Source organism: Silene latifolia, chromosome 10, assembly GCF_048544455.1.
Source record: "Silene latifolia isolate original U9 population chromosome 10, ASM4854445v1, whole genome shotgun sequence".
Lineage (NCBI taxonomy): Eukaryota > Viridiplantae > Streptophyta > Magnoliopsida > Caryophyllales > Caryophyllaceae > Silene > Silene latifolia.
The window spans coordinates 45,984,826-46,002,014 of record NC_133535.1 but is presented as its reverse complement, the minus strand read 5'-3'; positions in this window follow the sequence as shown (position 1 = coordinate 46,002,014).

Genomic DNA, 17,189 nt, shown 5'->3' with positions numbered 1-17,189 from the left:
TACCCCTACTAATAAAAGACTTCTCATCCTAGTGCTTGATAAGAGGAGTATCAGAAGACATTGTATATTCCTTAAAACGCATATGATGGAAGTATGCCACCATAACAACAAGTATGCAACCACGCAAAGTAGACGACCCAGTTCTACACCACTCAACACCTTCGACTAATTTATCAAACACATACCCACACCAATCCAAATGGTGGATACGTGAAACATCTTGCACCGCTTTAAGAATTGAAAAGTAAATTCCATAATTTGAAGGGGGAGCAAGGACAATGGACATAGCATAAAGCACAAACAGCCTCCGAAATTCATCTCCCCCATCATCCCCCATAGCAGTAATTGCATTATAAACAGCAGGGATAGTAACATAATTTGTCCCTTCTACATTAAACTTCTTCCGGAACTCAGCTTTCAACGTTTCTTGTGAAGACAATAAACTATGTCCAGTGTAAACAACCTCAACCTTATCACCATCGTTTGGAAATCCAAAAACATCATACACATTATCTTTTGACAGAAAAAATTTGACATCTCTTGCTTGAAAAATATGAGCAGTTGCATTAAAATGTTTTATAAACAATGGTATAACACCCAATTGCAAACTGTTCACTTAAAATCAAGCAAACCACCAAATCCGATCTCAATGACAGCCTTTCGCTGATTTGGACCAAGTTGTTTTACCAGATTAACCAAACCATTAGGACGACATCTCACTTTAATGTTTGCAGCAATGAAATGGAAAATCAAGCAAAATATAAAAAGAGTGACACATCAAAACAAAGGAGAAATAAACAGAAACTCATAACAGGGGGCAGGACACATATACTCACATGTTCAATCTTGGAGTTCCAGGAACCTTACTGAGCTTCTTTTTTGGAAAATTTACTTTTGAGCGTTTTAAATCAGCTTTATTACCATCTTCAGGCTTCCTGTTACGTTTAGGACCCATTTGTTTTTATCATTGAGCAACAGAATATAAAATTATCAGAATAAACACAAAAAAATATGACAACAACTAATACAATAACTGAGTTTTAATAATACAATAATCAGGATAAAGTAATACAATAATTGGACTTGAATAAAATGATAACTAAATAATACTACGTATAGAATAACTAAATTACTAAATTACAATAACTATCCCAATACATTACAATAATAAACATCACTATATTACAATAACAACATCAATATATTACAATAACAAACTTTTCATATTAAAATAACTGGACTTGACTAAAAGCTGACTTTAAAACACTAACCAAAGATCAATAAATAAAATAATACTCATTACAATAACTGATTTTCTAAATTACAATAATTACCACAAATACATTACAATAACAACATCAATATATTACAATAACAAAAATAATTCCAAACACACACACACATTATGATCATTAGAATGTACAGGAATTCACGACAAAAAGAAAAACCTCAACAAAAGATACAAAAATGAAAAAATGAATTACGAAACCCTAAATTATGCGAAGACAATGAAAAAATTTAATTTAACAACAAAAACACAACAAATTAAACTATATACTAAACAAAATGAAGAATAAACACAGAAAACACAAGAAAATCAAGTAGAAAACAAGAAGAGGACAAATGCAAAATCAGCGGAAAAATTTAGTTCAACTCATTGATTACCTGTTGAGAAGTACGAACGAATTGAGAACAACGATTTATGAGAGAAAACGACGATAATGAAGTAGAAGGACGAATAAATTGAGCACAATAACTGACGACAGCGAAGATGAAGAACAACGAACGAAAATGGAGAACGCAGTGCAATTTTAAGAGGCAAAATATGAGAGAGAGAGAGAGAGAGAGAGAGAGAGAGAGAGAGAGAGAGAGAGAGAGAGAGAGAGAGAGAGAGAGAGAGAGAGAGAGTAGGAACTGACGAGAAAATGGGGGAAAAAAGAAGTTGAACTATCAAAATTTGGTTTATATATGAGATGTAAAATTAAATCTCAGCCACATATCTTATGTTAGATGAATGGTCCAGATTCAGAGGGGTAACTCACCAAAAGTGACCTCACTCATTTGATCCTATTTCTATTTCTATATATATATATATATATATATATATATATATATATATATATATATATATATATATATATATATATATATATATATATATATATATAAGCAAGATCCAGTGAGTTTGCCACTTTTCGTGAGTTACCCCCGCATATATATACAATTGACCTAATAAAACCAATTACTCACAATCTCACAATCATATGTCACACAACACAAACTAAACTCTTCTCTCCCCCCCCCCCTCTCTCTTTTTTCTCTCTCTCTTTTTTTTTTTTCTCTCTCTCTCTCTCTCTCTCTCTCTCTCTCTCTCTCTCTCTCTCTCTCTCTCTCTCTCTCTCTCTCTACTGCTGTTACTCTATTACGATCCAAAATTTGCACAAAAATTCTTCAAAATCTATCAGCATTCATCGATTCTTCATGTTTTTTTTTTCTATTTTCTTCAAAATCGTGGCATACTCCAATCAAATTTTCACAAAATTGGAGTAATCCAAGTCGAAAACACAAAACTAATTCATTATCTTTGTTCAATTTGATCGATACACGCATCAATCGTCAATTTTTGCCCAAAATTTGTAGAAACCCTAGCGGAAATCGAAAAAATTAAGGTAATCGTAGATTATATAAGTCGATATAGTGTTATTTTGCGAGTTATTTCAATTTCTACTCCGTTAGTATGCTTGTTTATCATACATTTGACATTTGATTGATGATTTATTATCATAATCCTGAAAATTTGTTGATAGTCTAGATTAGCACACCAACTGTTTGTTAAAATGTCTAGTTAAATTTAGAAACTCAGTTATTGTAATGATAAAACGTGGTTATTTAATTGTTATTCAAATGCAGAAACACAGTTATTGTAATGTAGAAACTCGGTTATTGTAATGTAGAAACTCGGTTATTGTAATGGAGAATCTCTGGTATTTGTAGTTATTGTAATGTACAAACTCAGTTATTGTGTTATTGTATTGAAATGAAACTCAAATATGTTCAAATTTCATATTCACTCGTTACTTGTCGTAACATTACATCTCGATTATTGTATTACTTTAATCCAGTTATTGTATCATCAAAACTCATGTATTGTATTTTGTAGTTGCTTCATGAGTGTTCTGGTAAGTTATAGTCTCTTTTTTTGGTGATTTGCAGGTGGAATCACGATAGATGCGGATAATTGACATTTAATGGAAAAATTGATGTCTATACTTGATCATTTTAATGAAGAAATGTAGTTATTTTATAGTTAACTTAGTTGTTTACTGTGAATAATCTTTTCTGGTAGTTATAGTTATTGTAATGTAGAAATCCGAGTTTATTGTAATGTATAGACTCTGTTATTTGTATTTATTATAATGTAGAAACTCAGTTATTGTAATGTAGAAACTCTAGTATTTGTAGTTATTCCAATGTAGAAACTCATTTATTGTAATGTAGAAACTCAGTTATTGTAATGTAAAATCTTGGTATTTGTAGTTACTGTAATGTAGAAAGTCAGTTATTGTAATGAGTAAACCGCGTTATTGTATTGAGATGAAATTCAAATATACTCAAATTTCTATCTTGTGTTTGTTTATCTTGTTTAATTGCATAACTAGTCATTTTATTCAATCAATAATTGAGATTGGTTAATGCAATAGCAAAATCTGAAAAATGAAATAATATATATATATATATATATATATATATATATATATATATATATATATATATATATATATATATATATATAACAAGGTTAAAAAAAACCACTTACTTTCATTATATAACTATTTTGTTTCCAACACATTACATTTAAACATCTCCAACAAATTATATCTAAGCATCATCTTAATTACATCTATGCATTTCAAATAATACATATAACAATAGTAGCATCACAAATATTATATATATTCCTGCTGTATATGCAAGATAAGCACAGAAACTGTGGATCATCTCTTTTTCCAATGCTCTTACAGTAGAGAGGTTCTCTCACGGGTGGGCGATTGGCTTGGAATCGTCTTACCTTACCAGGATCTGCTCACATGGCGCCTGGGGTTCAAGGGATCCAAGCTTCAGAAGGGGGTAGTTCATGTTGTCATCAATGCTTGCCTCTACCACCTATGGAAACAAAGGAATCAGAGTAGAACGGAGTTAATTTTGCTGCATCCCTCGAAATTGGTCCAATTAATTACGGAGGAGATGAAGAAACGGGTCTCGAGTATTGTTTCTCTGCCAGTAAAAGGAAAAGATCGCAGCTTTGTGCGACGAATCACTGGAATTTGAAAGTGACAAACACAAAAATTAGAAGGATACCTGAAGATGAGGTTGATGATTGATCTCCATGGTTGGATCTCAAGGAAACCTGCGGTCTGTTGCCTATTTGTTTTTTGTTTTAGATTTGATGTTGGTAGGTGGAAGTAGGCCTGAATTTGTTTTTGATGTCGGTAGTTGGTATAATGGTTGTTGTCCTTTGTTGGGTTGTATGGGTTGTCCAATATGATGACCCATAAACCCGTGTATGGTCTCGCTTTTATTTTTTATATATATCTTACCTTTTACCAAAAAAAAAAAATATTATATATATTTATCTACAACACAACGTCTAAAATATTTCTTCCAACGAGAACTGTGTCTTGCTGTTGTTTCCACGTTCCTTCCACCAGTATTTCTTCCCAACGAGAACCATGTCTTGCCGATTGATGATGGTTGAACCAGCAGACAACAGAAGCTCACTGAAAGAAATAAAAACAAAAAGGGGGTAAGTTATAAATAACTTTGCGACTGATATACAATAACCACCTATAAGTATTGAAATAACCGTAAAACCACTATAAAATAAATGGATATTTTAGAGAAATAAAGCATATTATTATAACAGACTATAAGCATATTATATGAGACCACAATAGTAACTCCAAATTGAAATAACTAAGTTAAAACAATACAATAATTGAGATGTAATATTATTATAACCAACTTAAACAGATTATATAAGAATACGCCATCTTACAGCAACTCTAATTTGAAACAACAAGTTAAAACAATACAATAACTAAGTTTGAATAATATAATAACTCGGTTAAAGCAATACAATAACTATTATTAACATAATATATTCAAACATAGCAAACAAGAAGTAACTACAAAATACAATAACTGAGTTTGAATAATACAATAACTCGGTTAAAGTAATACAATAACTGCTATTAACAGATTAACCACAAAATCCGAGATATTATCAAAGATACAGAAACACAATTGAATAACAAAAAAAACTACTCAAACACCTTACAAACAACATGAAAATGCACAAATCATTTAGAATTCTCATCTCAAACTCAAAACCTTATAAATTATTGGCAAAAACAATGAGAGAACAATTAATTTAACAACAAAGACATAAGAACAAACGGATATACAACGAATCAATGAAAATGAAACGAATATTAGATAAGAACGATAATGAAAATGCACAAATCAGATCTAGACAAATAAAATTAGTACTTACCTATAGTGAAATTGAAGTGAAATTGAAGTGAAATACGAAGATGAAGCGAAAGTGACGACGAAATATCCTTAACTGATGATGAATTTGAACGAGTATGATGAACACTAAGTTTGTAGCTGCAACTTGAACGAAATTGATGAAGATTGAATTTCATAACTTGTATCGATTCTTTTTTTTTGTTCTGGTTTTTTAGAGGTTGAAGGAGGATAGAGAGTAATTTTTTTCTAATAATGGAGGATGATGCGTGTCTTTTATATGATGTTTTACACCTCGTTTTACACGCATTTCAGAGCTCAATTGTGTAGTTTTATGCTACTATTTGCCCCATTTCGTCTACTTTCGTATTTTTATGTAATATTGCAGATTTATGCGGAAATGAGTAGATATTGAGCCAAATCCGTCCACGAGTACCTTGCACTGCATTTGACGTAAAGTATTCACTCAAGGAACGAGCTTGGTGCGCATTTTGAGGCCCGAAAGACAAATCCACGAGAATTAGAAGTCAAGTACCAGCTAAAGCAGTCGATCGACTGGCCCCCTTAGTCGATCGACCAACACACGATAAGCAGAGGTTACTGTACACTGCAGCTCAGTCGATCGACCGGTCACAGTGGTCGATCGACCAAACCGCTACTTCAGACGTGAATTAATAGGTCGAGAAACTTGAAGCCCATGATACATTAGGTTTTGGAATAAGAACTACGTTGTATTCTATATAACGTAGGCTAGCTTTTCAGAATACTCATCCAGCTTTTATCCAGAGTTTTATACATTCAGTTTCATTCAGTTTTCATTAGCTTTGTTAATTCATTAGGGTTCTTAATATTGTTGGGTATTCAATACAATTCGGTTTTCGGATCTTTCTTCTGCAAATTCATTCGGTACTCCTTTGCCTATTTTCAGTTTCATTACTTTATCGTTTATAGTATAGAATTGTTAGTTAGTTTCCCGAAGCCATAATTATCGTTTTATGCTAGCCTTTTATTCCGTTAATTTAAGCATGAATTCAGTAGTTAATTTCGTTAATTTCATTGTTGTTATCATTCCAAGTATGAGTAGCTAAATTAATTGTGCTAGGATGTAGGGGAACTGTAGGTTAGGCGGCATTAGATTTAACACGGCCTGAAATCGCATGCCGGTCGATCGACTGGGTTCCCCGGTCGATCGACTGGCCACGCTGAGATTGTTTCATTTTAATTGTTTTAATTGTTGTGTTTGACGAATCGAGTGCACGCGACCAGTCGAATACCTAGGATTTGACCAACCCAATAAAGATCGAAAGATAGGGAAGGGAGATAGCCTACTTAATTAAGAAGACTAGATTAATTAGATCGAAAGATAGATTAATTTAGACCTTTAGTCACTTTTCAGGACGAAAGTCAGTATTAGTGGTATTAGGGACCTGTAGCGAGATCGAAAGATGCTACCTGTGAGAGTGGACCGAGAAGACCTCTTATTTTCCCGTCTCACGTGATTGTTTTAGACCTACCTAGTTTGCTGCCGCCGAAACTATAGTGAACCGACCATCCTTGCACCCTTTTAATTCTTGATTTTATCCGTTTATTTAGTTTACTGTCTTTTATTTACCTTTAGCTATAGACCAAATCAACTCAATTCCCACATACTGTTACCTTAGACTGAAATTAGACATCTAATAATTACATCTGCCTCTCTGTGGTTCGACCTTGTTACCACTAGCTTTTGTTAGTTTTAATAGGTTTTATAAATATTATTTTTGGTACTCACAACGACGGGTATCAAATTTTGGCGCCGTTGTCGGGGAGGCATTTGTTCTAATTTTTAGTTGTTTTATTTTAATCTGTTTCTTAGTTTAAGGGACATTCGTTCCTTAAACTATTCACATATTCTTTTTGTAGTTTCTTCTTATGCTCAGGTCACAGGGAGGTGAATTAGTACCTTTTAATCCTGATATTGAGAAGACCTTGCGTGAGTTGAGACGATCATCTAGGATATTGCCGACAGAGGAAGAGCTGAGTACTCTGTCTAGTTACTACGAGAACGAGCTATACGAGGAGGATCCACCTTCATCACCCATTTCCACTTCTTCAGCTGAGACAGTCACATCTCCGGAAATTCCAGTCATGGCTGAAGAAGCAACTATAGCAAGTCACTCTAAGCCGACAGCTGCAAATCTATACAAGGGGTTCGAACTACCGGGAGCTGATAGGAAATTCGAACCGAAGCCTTCTTATATCAACTTGGTTGAGAGAAACCAATTCGGAGGAGCTGCAAATGAAGATGCAGCCAAGCATATGGAGATATTTATTGATTATTGCTGCTCTATACCCCCGCCGACCGGTGTGACCCAGGACCAGATAAAGGAGACTATGTTTATATTTTCACTCCGCGATGCTGCAAGGGAGTGGTACAGAGATCTGGACTGAGCTGCTAATGGGATCACCGACTGGAATTCTTTAGCCTTGGCATTCTACAAGAAGTACTTTTCTGCCTCGAAGACGAAAGCTATTAGAGCTCAAATCACGAGCTTTAAACAGGGGCCTGATGAGAACTTTCATGAGGCATGGGTCCGTTTCAAGAAGCTGGTGCGAACCATTCCGCATCATGGGTTTGAGAAGTGGAGCCTATGCAATCAGTTCTACAATGGGCTCTATGACGATCAGAGGGCTATCCTGGACGCGACAAAGAAATGGCGATTCCAGGAGAATACGGGGAGACTAAGGGGTGGAAGATCATTGATGACTTGGCCACCCACAAAGCTGAGTATGGGAATTCCCGGGGAAATCAAAGGAGAGCTGCTGAATCTCCTTCTGTAGCTGCATTAGAAGCTCTCACGGCGAGATTTGACAAGTACGAGTTGGGAGGAGCTTCAAAAGGAGGGATTTACCATGTGAATGTTTGTTTGCAGACGGTCCTTTAAATCTCGTAAAAGATGTGGAGCCGAGGGACATGTTTTGAGACAATTGTCCTAGTCCCTTTGAGTCTTGTGCTGCCTTTCAACATTATAGGCAGACAAACACTTACTATGAGCCGAATGTCCACCCAAATTTGAGGTGGAGTAGCCAAAATGTCTTGAATCCGACTCAACCTCCACAGCAGCAGCAGCAGCAGAACTATGTGCCCCCTCATAAGCAACAACAGTTCCAAAAGCCTCCGTATGTCCCCACAAAGAAAGAAAGAACAAGCCCAAGGTTCCGATTTCAATGAGTTGAAGAATTTGTTTCTTTGAAGGAATCCCTGTGCTAGAGAGGCCGGGATGAAGATGTTGGAGAGCCAAATTGCCCAATTGGCTAGCAAGAATACAACTCGAGCTCCGGGACATTTACCGACTCAAACTGATCAAAAGGAGACCCTTAATGCCATTACCTTGAGGAGTGGGTCTACCCTTGATGGGCCCATTATGGTTGAGGATGTCACTGAAAAAGATGAGGCGGAAATAAGCAAGAAGAAGGCAGTGGCGAATAAAAACAAGAAAAAGACGATCAGCAGGTATGTCAGTCGATCGACTGACATATCCGGTCGATCGACTGAAGTACGACAAACAGTAGCTTCTGGTCCTGTTGAAGTCAGTCGATCGACTGACCAACTTGGTCGATCGACTGAGATTGCTGTTGAAGGTGATTCTTTTCGTCCTCCAATGCCTAACAACTTGAGGGATCACTTGTTTCGGAGTACGACAACTCCGAAAGTATTGAGTCAAGACCCGAATGCTGATGGGTCTGTTCCGGTTCCGAAGTACGACCCTTTGTTAATTAATGGTTCACATTTGAGACGGTCTGAAGAAGGGTCAAGCTACAACAAGGAGAAGGTGGTGGATTTTCAGCCTAAATCCACCGATGCCGGCATGAGAGATTTAGAGGAGAGGGCTAAGTTGCTACTTTTAGCCCCTTATCCAGAGAGATTGGTGCCGACAAAGGAACAGGTATCATTTAATAAGTTTGAAAAGGTTATTCGTAGTTTAAATGTGCAAGTTCCTTTCCTTGAATTAGTCAATCAAGTGCCTGCTTACACGAAATTCATGAAACAACTCTTATCCAAAAAGAAGTCACTTGAAACTGTGCACACTGTCGCACTCACTGAGGAGTCATGTTCTTATTTGACCCATACTGCACCCCTTAAGCTAGAAGACCCGGGTAGTTTTTATGTCCCATGTAATATTGGCACCTTTCCTATTGAGAAAGCCTTATGTGACCTAGGAACCAGTATTAGTGTAATGCCCTTGAGTCTTGCTAGGAAGCTCAAATTGACTAGGTTTGCAGTAACCAACATGACAGTACAGATGGCTGATCGCTCTGCGGTCCAACCAATAGGAGTCTTAGAGGACATCCCCGTGCAAATAGGGAAGTTTTTCTTCCCTGTTGACTTCGTGGTGCTCGATATGCCCGAAGATGCCCACATCCCTATCATTTTGGGTAGACCATTCTTGCACACTGCTGGTGCAGTTATTGATGTTGGTTCGGGAACTTTGACCTTTAAGGTAGGCAAGCATTCCATTGTCTTTGCCCATACAGCTAGGAAGAAAGACCCCATGTGGCCCGTCACTTGCAATACGGTTTCTGAAAATAAATCTTATTTTATACTTTCTGATATGCCTGTCTCTATTCCTACTCCTGTTGTGACACCTCCGCCCCAGATTGGGAGCAAAGTGGAGGAAGATTCTTCTGTTTTAGACATTGCAGGAGCTGGTTTGGGGAAGGAAGAGCCACATGTTGCTCCAGCTGTGAAGGAGCCGATCATTCAAAGAAGTGGTCTAGGATGCCTTAGCTATGGCACTGATGAGGAGCCTGAAGATGAGCCAGTCAAAGGAACGGAGTCTGATTTGGATTCCGACGAGTCAGAGGAGGTCATTGAGTGGGAAGATGTCCGACATGTTGATCCGTTGAGCTTGACGGATGATGAAGTTGAGATGATTGCCGCTGAGAAGATGAGCACTGTTGAGGCTACCCCTTGTAGCCAGAAGCCAGTCAAGTGGGCCATTCCATGGCCATTCTTGATCAACTATTAGTTGATTGAGACTTTTTCACAAACAAGACATTTTATTTGCTTTCGTTGAACCTTTTTATTTATTGCTTTTGTGTGCGCGAGACTTCGCATTTTATTTCGGTTGCTTAGGATTTTAAACACTTTAGTCGGTTACTTTGGGTTTTGCGCAATTTTGGGCGCGTATTATTGTGCATTTGCAGGTTTTTAGACCTCATTAGCTCAAGTTATTGAGCTAATTCGAAGAAATCAGAAAGTTACAGCAGTTATTCCAGTCGATCGACTGACCCTTATGGTCGATCGACTTATGGTCGATCGATCGAAGCCGCAGTTCAGGAGCTTCGTTCTCGACACATTGGTCGACCGACCGAGTAATGTGGTCGATCGACCGAGGATATTCTTGCACTGTTTACGATCACTCCCCTGCTGTGTTTGGTCGATTTACGGAATTAAGGGAGTTTTCTACTCCACTTTATTTTCCGTCATATATCTGATTTCTTCCATTTTCTTAATTTGGCACATAATTACCGCTTCAACATTGCTTTCTCGGTTTTATGCGTGGTATATGTTGTCTTTTCAGGTACTTATTGGTAGCATGCTCTTTGTTCTTCGAAACCTCCTAGCTCACATTTGGTTTGGGAGGTTTCCTCTTGCTGCGCTTAAAGTCTTGTGAGTCTCCTTGTCTTCACTTCATGTCTTGTTTCCTTAATTTTCTCGCAATTTCCCGTTTTCCTTTTCTTCATTACATGATTTTGCACAATGGGGACATTGTGCGATTTGCTTTGGGGAAGGGTTTTGCGTTGCATTTCATATGTTTTTGCATTCACGTTTACATTTTGTCTTGCATTGTTGTTTACTTTCTCATTTATACACAAAAATTCAAAAAAATTTGAAAAAATTTCCAAAATTTCAAAAAATTCAAAAATGCACGTTTATTTTAGCATATAGGTTGAGTCGGAACGGTAGTATTTCAATGATGACATTGCATTTGCATATGTTTTCGCCTAAGCCTTGCTGATTGGCATGTTATTAGTAGAATTATTTGCATAGTCTACGAGTTTTCATTAAATTCCTCGCTGAAACTTGAGACTTGACTTAGATTTTTGGCAAACTACATCATTTTCTGAGGTTTAGAGCCTATAACTGGTGACATCTATGACCGGTTTATCTAGGTATGTGAGTAGTTACTCCTTATGAGACATGTTACATAAATATGCATAAATATGAATTTGATCTGCTTAATACCTGTATGCATTCGGTTCGTGGTTTGTTGACACATGTGGAAGAGGTTTTCCTTTATTCATTTTACCCATGAACTCCACACTGCCAAAAATAGCCTTTTTGTCCCGTTACTACATCCTACACTTAGCCTGCCTTTGTCAAGCTAGTAGTTTATGTTTTTGGGATTGTTACTTCGTTTTTGGTAGCATATGCTCATTTTGAGATGAAGTTGGGAAATTGGAAGAAGGAAACAAAGAAAGAAGAAAAAAAAAAAGAAAAGAGAAGAAAAATGATTCGAAAAAGAAGAAAAGAGTGCTGTACTGTAGAGGCAGTCGATCGACTGGCATCATCGGTCGATCGACTGGGACCCGAGAAGAGAAAGAGAAAAATCAATTCGCATGATTCAAGTCTTTATTCAAATGGCGATTTTTGCTCCCATGTTTCATTTATATCTTATGGGGAGTTGATTATTTCGGAGATTGTGAGTTTTGTGCTTGCTATAGCACCTTTTCGATTTGAAGTTTGAGCAAGAAGTGGATGTTGTCATATGGTTTTGTTACGGTACTAGCTTGATCACCTGTACCCCCACATTCCCATCAATGTTTTGCCTTTCCTGCCCATTTCCTCACATATCCCATATATACCTCGGCATGTGTCATGGTCATTTGTTTGGTTGGAATGCATATGTACGGTTGTAGAGATTATTTTCATATTAGATTGCAGGCATGTTCTTATAGGTCGTAGTTAGGTGAGTGTCACTAACTTCTTTCTATCTTATACATTTTTCACCTTGTGTTTATTCGAGTGATTTGAGCGACCCGTGAGAGTCCAATTTGATGAGTCTCTACAGTTGACAGTTCAGCAGTTTTTAACGACTCCATAACTCGTTTGCATGATTCACGTTACTGATTGATTGTTAATTATGCATTAAATTGGTTTAGGCTATTCAATTGCATTTCGCTCTGAGATTGAACTCGTTCCTATAGATCGAGTCTAGTTCTTGCTTGGGGACAAGCAAGGGTTTGGTTTGGGGAAGTTTGATGCGTGTCTTTTATATGATGTTTTACACCTCGTTTTACACGCATTTCAGAGCTCAATTGTGTAGTTTTATGCTACTATTTGCCCCATTTCGTCTACTTTCGTATTTTTATGTAATATTGCAGATTTATGCGGAAATGAGTAGATATTGAGCCAAATCCATCCCCGAGTACCTTGCACTGCATTTGACGTAAAGTATTCACTCAAGGAACGAGCTTGGTGCGCATTTCGAGGCCCGAAAGACAAATCCACGAGAATTTGAAGTCAAGTACCAGCTAAAGCAGTCGATCGACTGGCCCCCTTAGTCGATCGACCAACACACGATAAGCAGAGGTTACTGTACACTGCAGCTCAGTCGATCGACCGGTCACAGTGGTCGATCGACCAAACCGCTACTTCAGACGTGAATTAATAGGTCGAGAAACTTGAAGCCCATGATACATTAGGTTTTGGAATAAGAACTACGTTATATTCTATATAACGTAGGCTAGCTTTTCAGAATACTCATCCAGCTTTTATCCAGAGTTTTATACATTCAATTTCATTCAGTTTTCATTAGCTTTGTTAATTCATTAGGGTTCTTAATATTGTTGGGTATTCAATACAATTCGGTTTTCGGATCTTTCTTCTGCAAATTCATTCGGTACTCCTCTGCCTATTTTCAGTTTCATTACTTTATCGTTTATAGTATAGAATTGTTAGTTAGTTTCCCGAAACCATAATTATCGTTTTATGCTAGCCTTTTATTCCGTTAATTTAAGCATGAATTCAGTAGTTAATTTCGTTAATTTCATTGTTATTATCATTCCAAGTATGAGTAGCTAAATTAATTGTGCTAGGATGTAGGGGAACTGTAGGTTAGGCGGCATTAGATTTAACACGGCCTGAAATCGCATGCCGGTCGATCGACTGGGTTCCCCGGTCGATCGACTGGCCACGCTGAGATTGTTTCGTTTTAATTGTTTTAATTGTTGTGTTTGACGAATCGAGTGCACGCGACCAGTCGAATACCTAGGATTTGACCAACCCAATAAAGATCGAAAGATAGGGAAGGGAGATAGCCTACTTAATTAAGAAGACTAGATTAATTAGATCGAAAGATAGATTAATTTAGACCTTTAGTCACTTTTCAGGACGAAAGTCAGTATTAGTGGTATTAGGGACCTGTAGCGAGATCGAAAGATGCTACCTGTGAGAGTGGACCGAGAGGACCTCTTATTTTCCCGTCTCACGTGATTGTTTTAGACCTACCTAGTTTGCTGCCGCCGAAACTATAGTGAACCGACCATCCTTGCACCCTTTTAATTCTTGATTTTATCCGTTTATTTAGTTTACTGTCTTTTATTTACCTTTAGCTATAGACCAAATCAACTCAATTCCCACATACTGTTACCTTAGACTGAAATTAGACATCTAATAATTACATCTGCCTCTCTGTGGTTCGACCCTGTTACCACTAGCTTTTGTTAGTTTTAATAGGTTTTATAAATATTATTTTTGGTACTCACAACGACGGGTATCAGGGGAGATTGAGGGAAAAGTGGGTATTTGTAGGTTGAGTAAGATCTAATCTCAGCTATCCATCTTAGATTAGATTAGTGGTTCAGATTTAGAGGGGTAACTCACCAAAAAAACCCAACTCATATTTTTGCAACGGTAAATCTTAACAAAAAAAAAACTCTACTAATCTATCATTTATCCATGTTTAAATGGAACCATTTTGAGGAATAGAAAGGTGGTATATTTTCTTCGTTGTTTACCTATACTAGGAACACAATTGGAGAGAAAGGGATAACATAGATGTATAAAATGCCGAAATTAAAATCTCCTCAACATGACATTTGCCAACAAAGACTTATACTATGCAAAGTGATTTATGAATGCTCACTTATACTATGACATTTGCGGAGGCTGCAACAATTTTTTTTGGAAGCAAAGAGCGAAAATAAAATGGAATATTGACGGGGACACATGTACAAAATACTTCTTTAATTGGTTTAAAGGACGAGCTGATAGGAATTTTATTTATGGAATTAAGGGGAATGATAACTCCCGGATTTTCGATGTCAAGAAGGTGGGTTTTTTTTTTCATAAGAGCTTTTATGAGTTATATAATCCGCATGGGGTGGATGAAGATGGTGGCTCTAGTAGGGGTGGTGTACCCTTTATTGAGATGGTACATAATCTCAGAAGTTCTATTAAAAGTGATGATGTGGATTTTCTAGAAAGACTGTTTACTGCTAAGGAGGTTAGACGTGCTACATTTCAAATGGGGACACTAAAATCGCAAGGTCCGAATGGAATTCCAGCTGTGTTTTTTTCATAAGTGTTGGTATATGGTTAAAAATGATGTTACAAAAGCAGTCCTTTTGATTTTGAACTCGGGAGTGGTATTGAAGGAGCTGAATAGGACTTTTATCACGCTCATTCCAAAGTGCGAGAATACGGAAGGGGTGTGATTATCGTCTAATTAGCTTATGTAATGTTATTATGAGAATTATTAAAAAATGCATCACTAATAGATTATCGCGAGTTATGGAATATTTGGTTGGGAACTTTCAGAACGCTTTTATTCCAAGAAGGCAGATAACCGATAATATCCTTCTTGCTCATGAAGCCATTCACAATATTAACTCACATAAAAAGGGTGTAAATGGGAGGTTTGCGTTTAAAGCGGATATGAGTAAGGCGTACGATAGGATACGTTGAGATTTTTTGAGAGCGTATCTGCAGGGTTTCGGATTTCCTGGGAAAATTATTAAGCTCGTTATGAATTGCGTCAATACTGTTTTCTATGAGGTTCTTTTTAATGGAGCTCCTCTGGAGCAATTTCGCCCTCGGTGTGAACTTCGTCAGGGAGATCCTTTATCACCACATCTATTTATTTTATGCATGGAAGTTCTGTCTGCTAATGTTTGTAAGGCACAACAAATGGGACTATTAAAAGGAATCAAGTTAAGTAGACGTTCGGAGGCCTTGACCCATCTGTTCTTTGCGGATGATTCAATTTTCTTCCTACATGATAAGAACAATTCGGTGGAGCAGTTGAAAGATATTTTTGTACGGTATTGTATGGCATCTGGGTAAGTTTTAAATGAGAATAAGTCGGGTATTCTGTTTAGTCCGAGCACTAGACTTGCTAAGGCCCGTAAATTTCTTTAGGTGCTGAAAATTAAACACAATAAAGGTATTGGAAAGTATTTGGGTATCTCTACTGACAGTCTCCAAAGAAGAGCTTTTTTAAAGGTTTAGTTGATGATGTCATGAAGCGTATTTCTTCGTGGAATGGGTTATTTTTGTCTTCAGCGGGTAGACTCACGTTGATCTCCTATGTTCTATCACACTTATCAAATTTCTTTCTATCGGTGTTTAAAATACCAGCAAGTGTGGCAGTTAGGATTAATTCTTTGTTGTCACATTTTTGGTGGGCAGGGAGCCAGGGAGTAGATCAACTAGATGTATACACTGGTGTAGCAAGAATTTTCTCAGCTTACCTAAGAGATCTGGTGGAAGAATTAGAAATTTAGAATGTCTAAATCAGGCAATGTTGGCAAAAAAAATGCATGGAGGTTATGTTGGGAGATAAATCTTTCTATGGTCAAATTTTTCGGGATAAAATTATTGGAAACAAAAGATGGACTGACGCTCCTATAATCAATAAAGAATGTAATTGGTCATGGGGAATACGAAGTATTTATCATGGTATGTAGTTGATTCGACAGAATTTAGGATGGAAACCAGTAATTAAATCAGACTTAATTTTTCCCTTGGGTCAATGGCGAAATTCCTTGTCCAAATGAGTGGGGATCCTCTGTCCCATTTGGTATCCCAATGTGTGTGTCACTCCAATCACCTTCTAACACATCAACAAATTAATATAATTATTGCAATATTTTATTTTGTAGCAAGTGATGTGTCAAAAGGTGAGTGAAGTGACACACAATGGGACACAAAATTGAGATAGAGGATCCTTAGTGTGTCCAAATGTAGATTTGATTGACTCTTCAAATAATCATTTGGCAAATTTCAAGGTTAGCGACCTGCGACATGGGAATGGATTGTGAAATGAAGCGTATATTAGAGATATTTTCGCCGAGGAATGGGCAAATAAAATTTTGGCCATACTTGTATGTTTCTCACAAGAAACAGACTATATTTTCTGGAAACATACTACTAGTGGGGATTTCTCAATTAAAAGTGGTTATGGGGTTGCATACAACGCTTTTATTAAGGAGAAGAGCTCGGCGAAGGATTCGTTGCGCATTAATCTGATAGGTAAAAAGTTCTGTAAATCCAAGCTTTGGCATCTTCCAGGACCACATATATGGGGGATTTAGTTTGGAAACTTACTACAGGAACACTTCCGGCCGGATACGAATTTATGAGAAGGAACATTAATGTGGACCAACATTGCCCT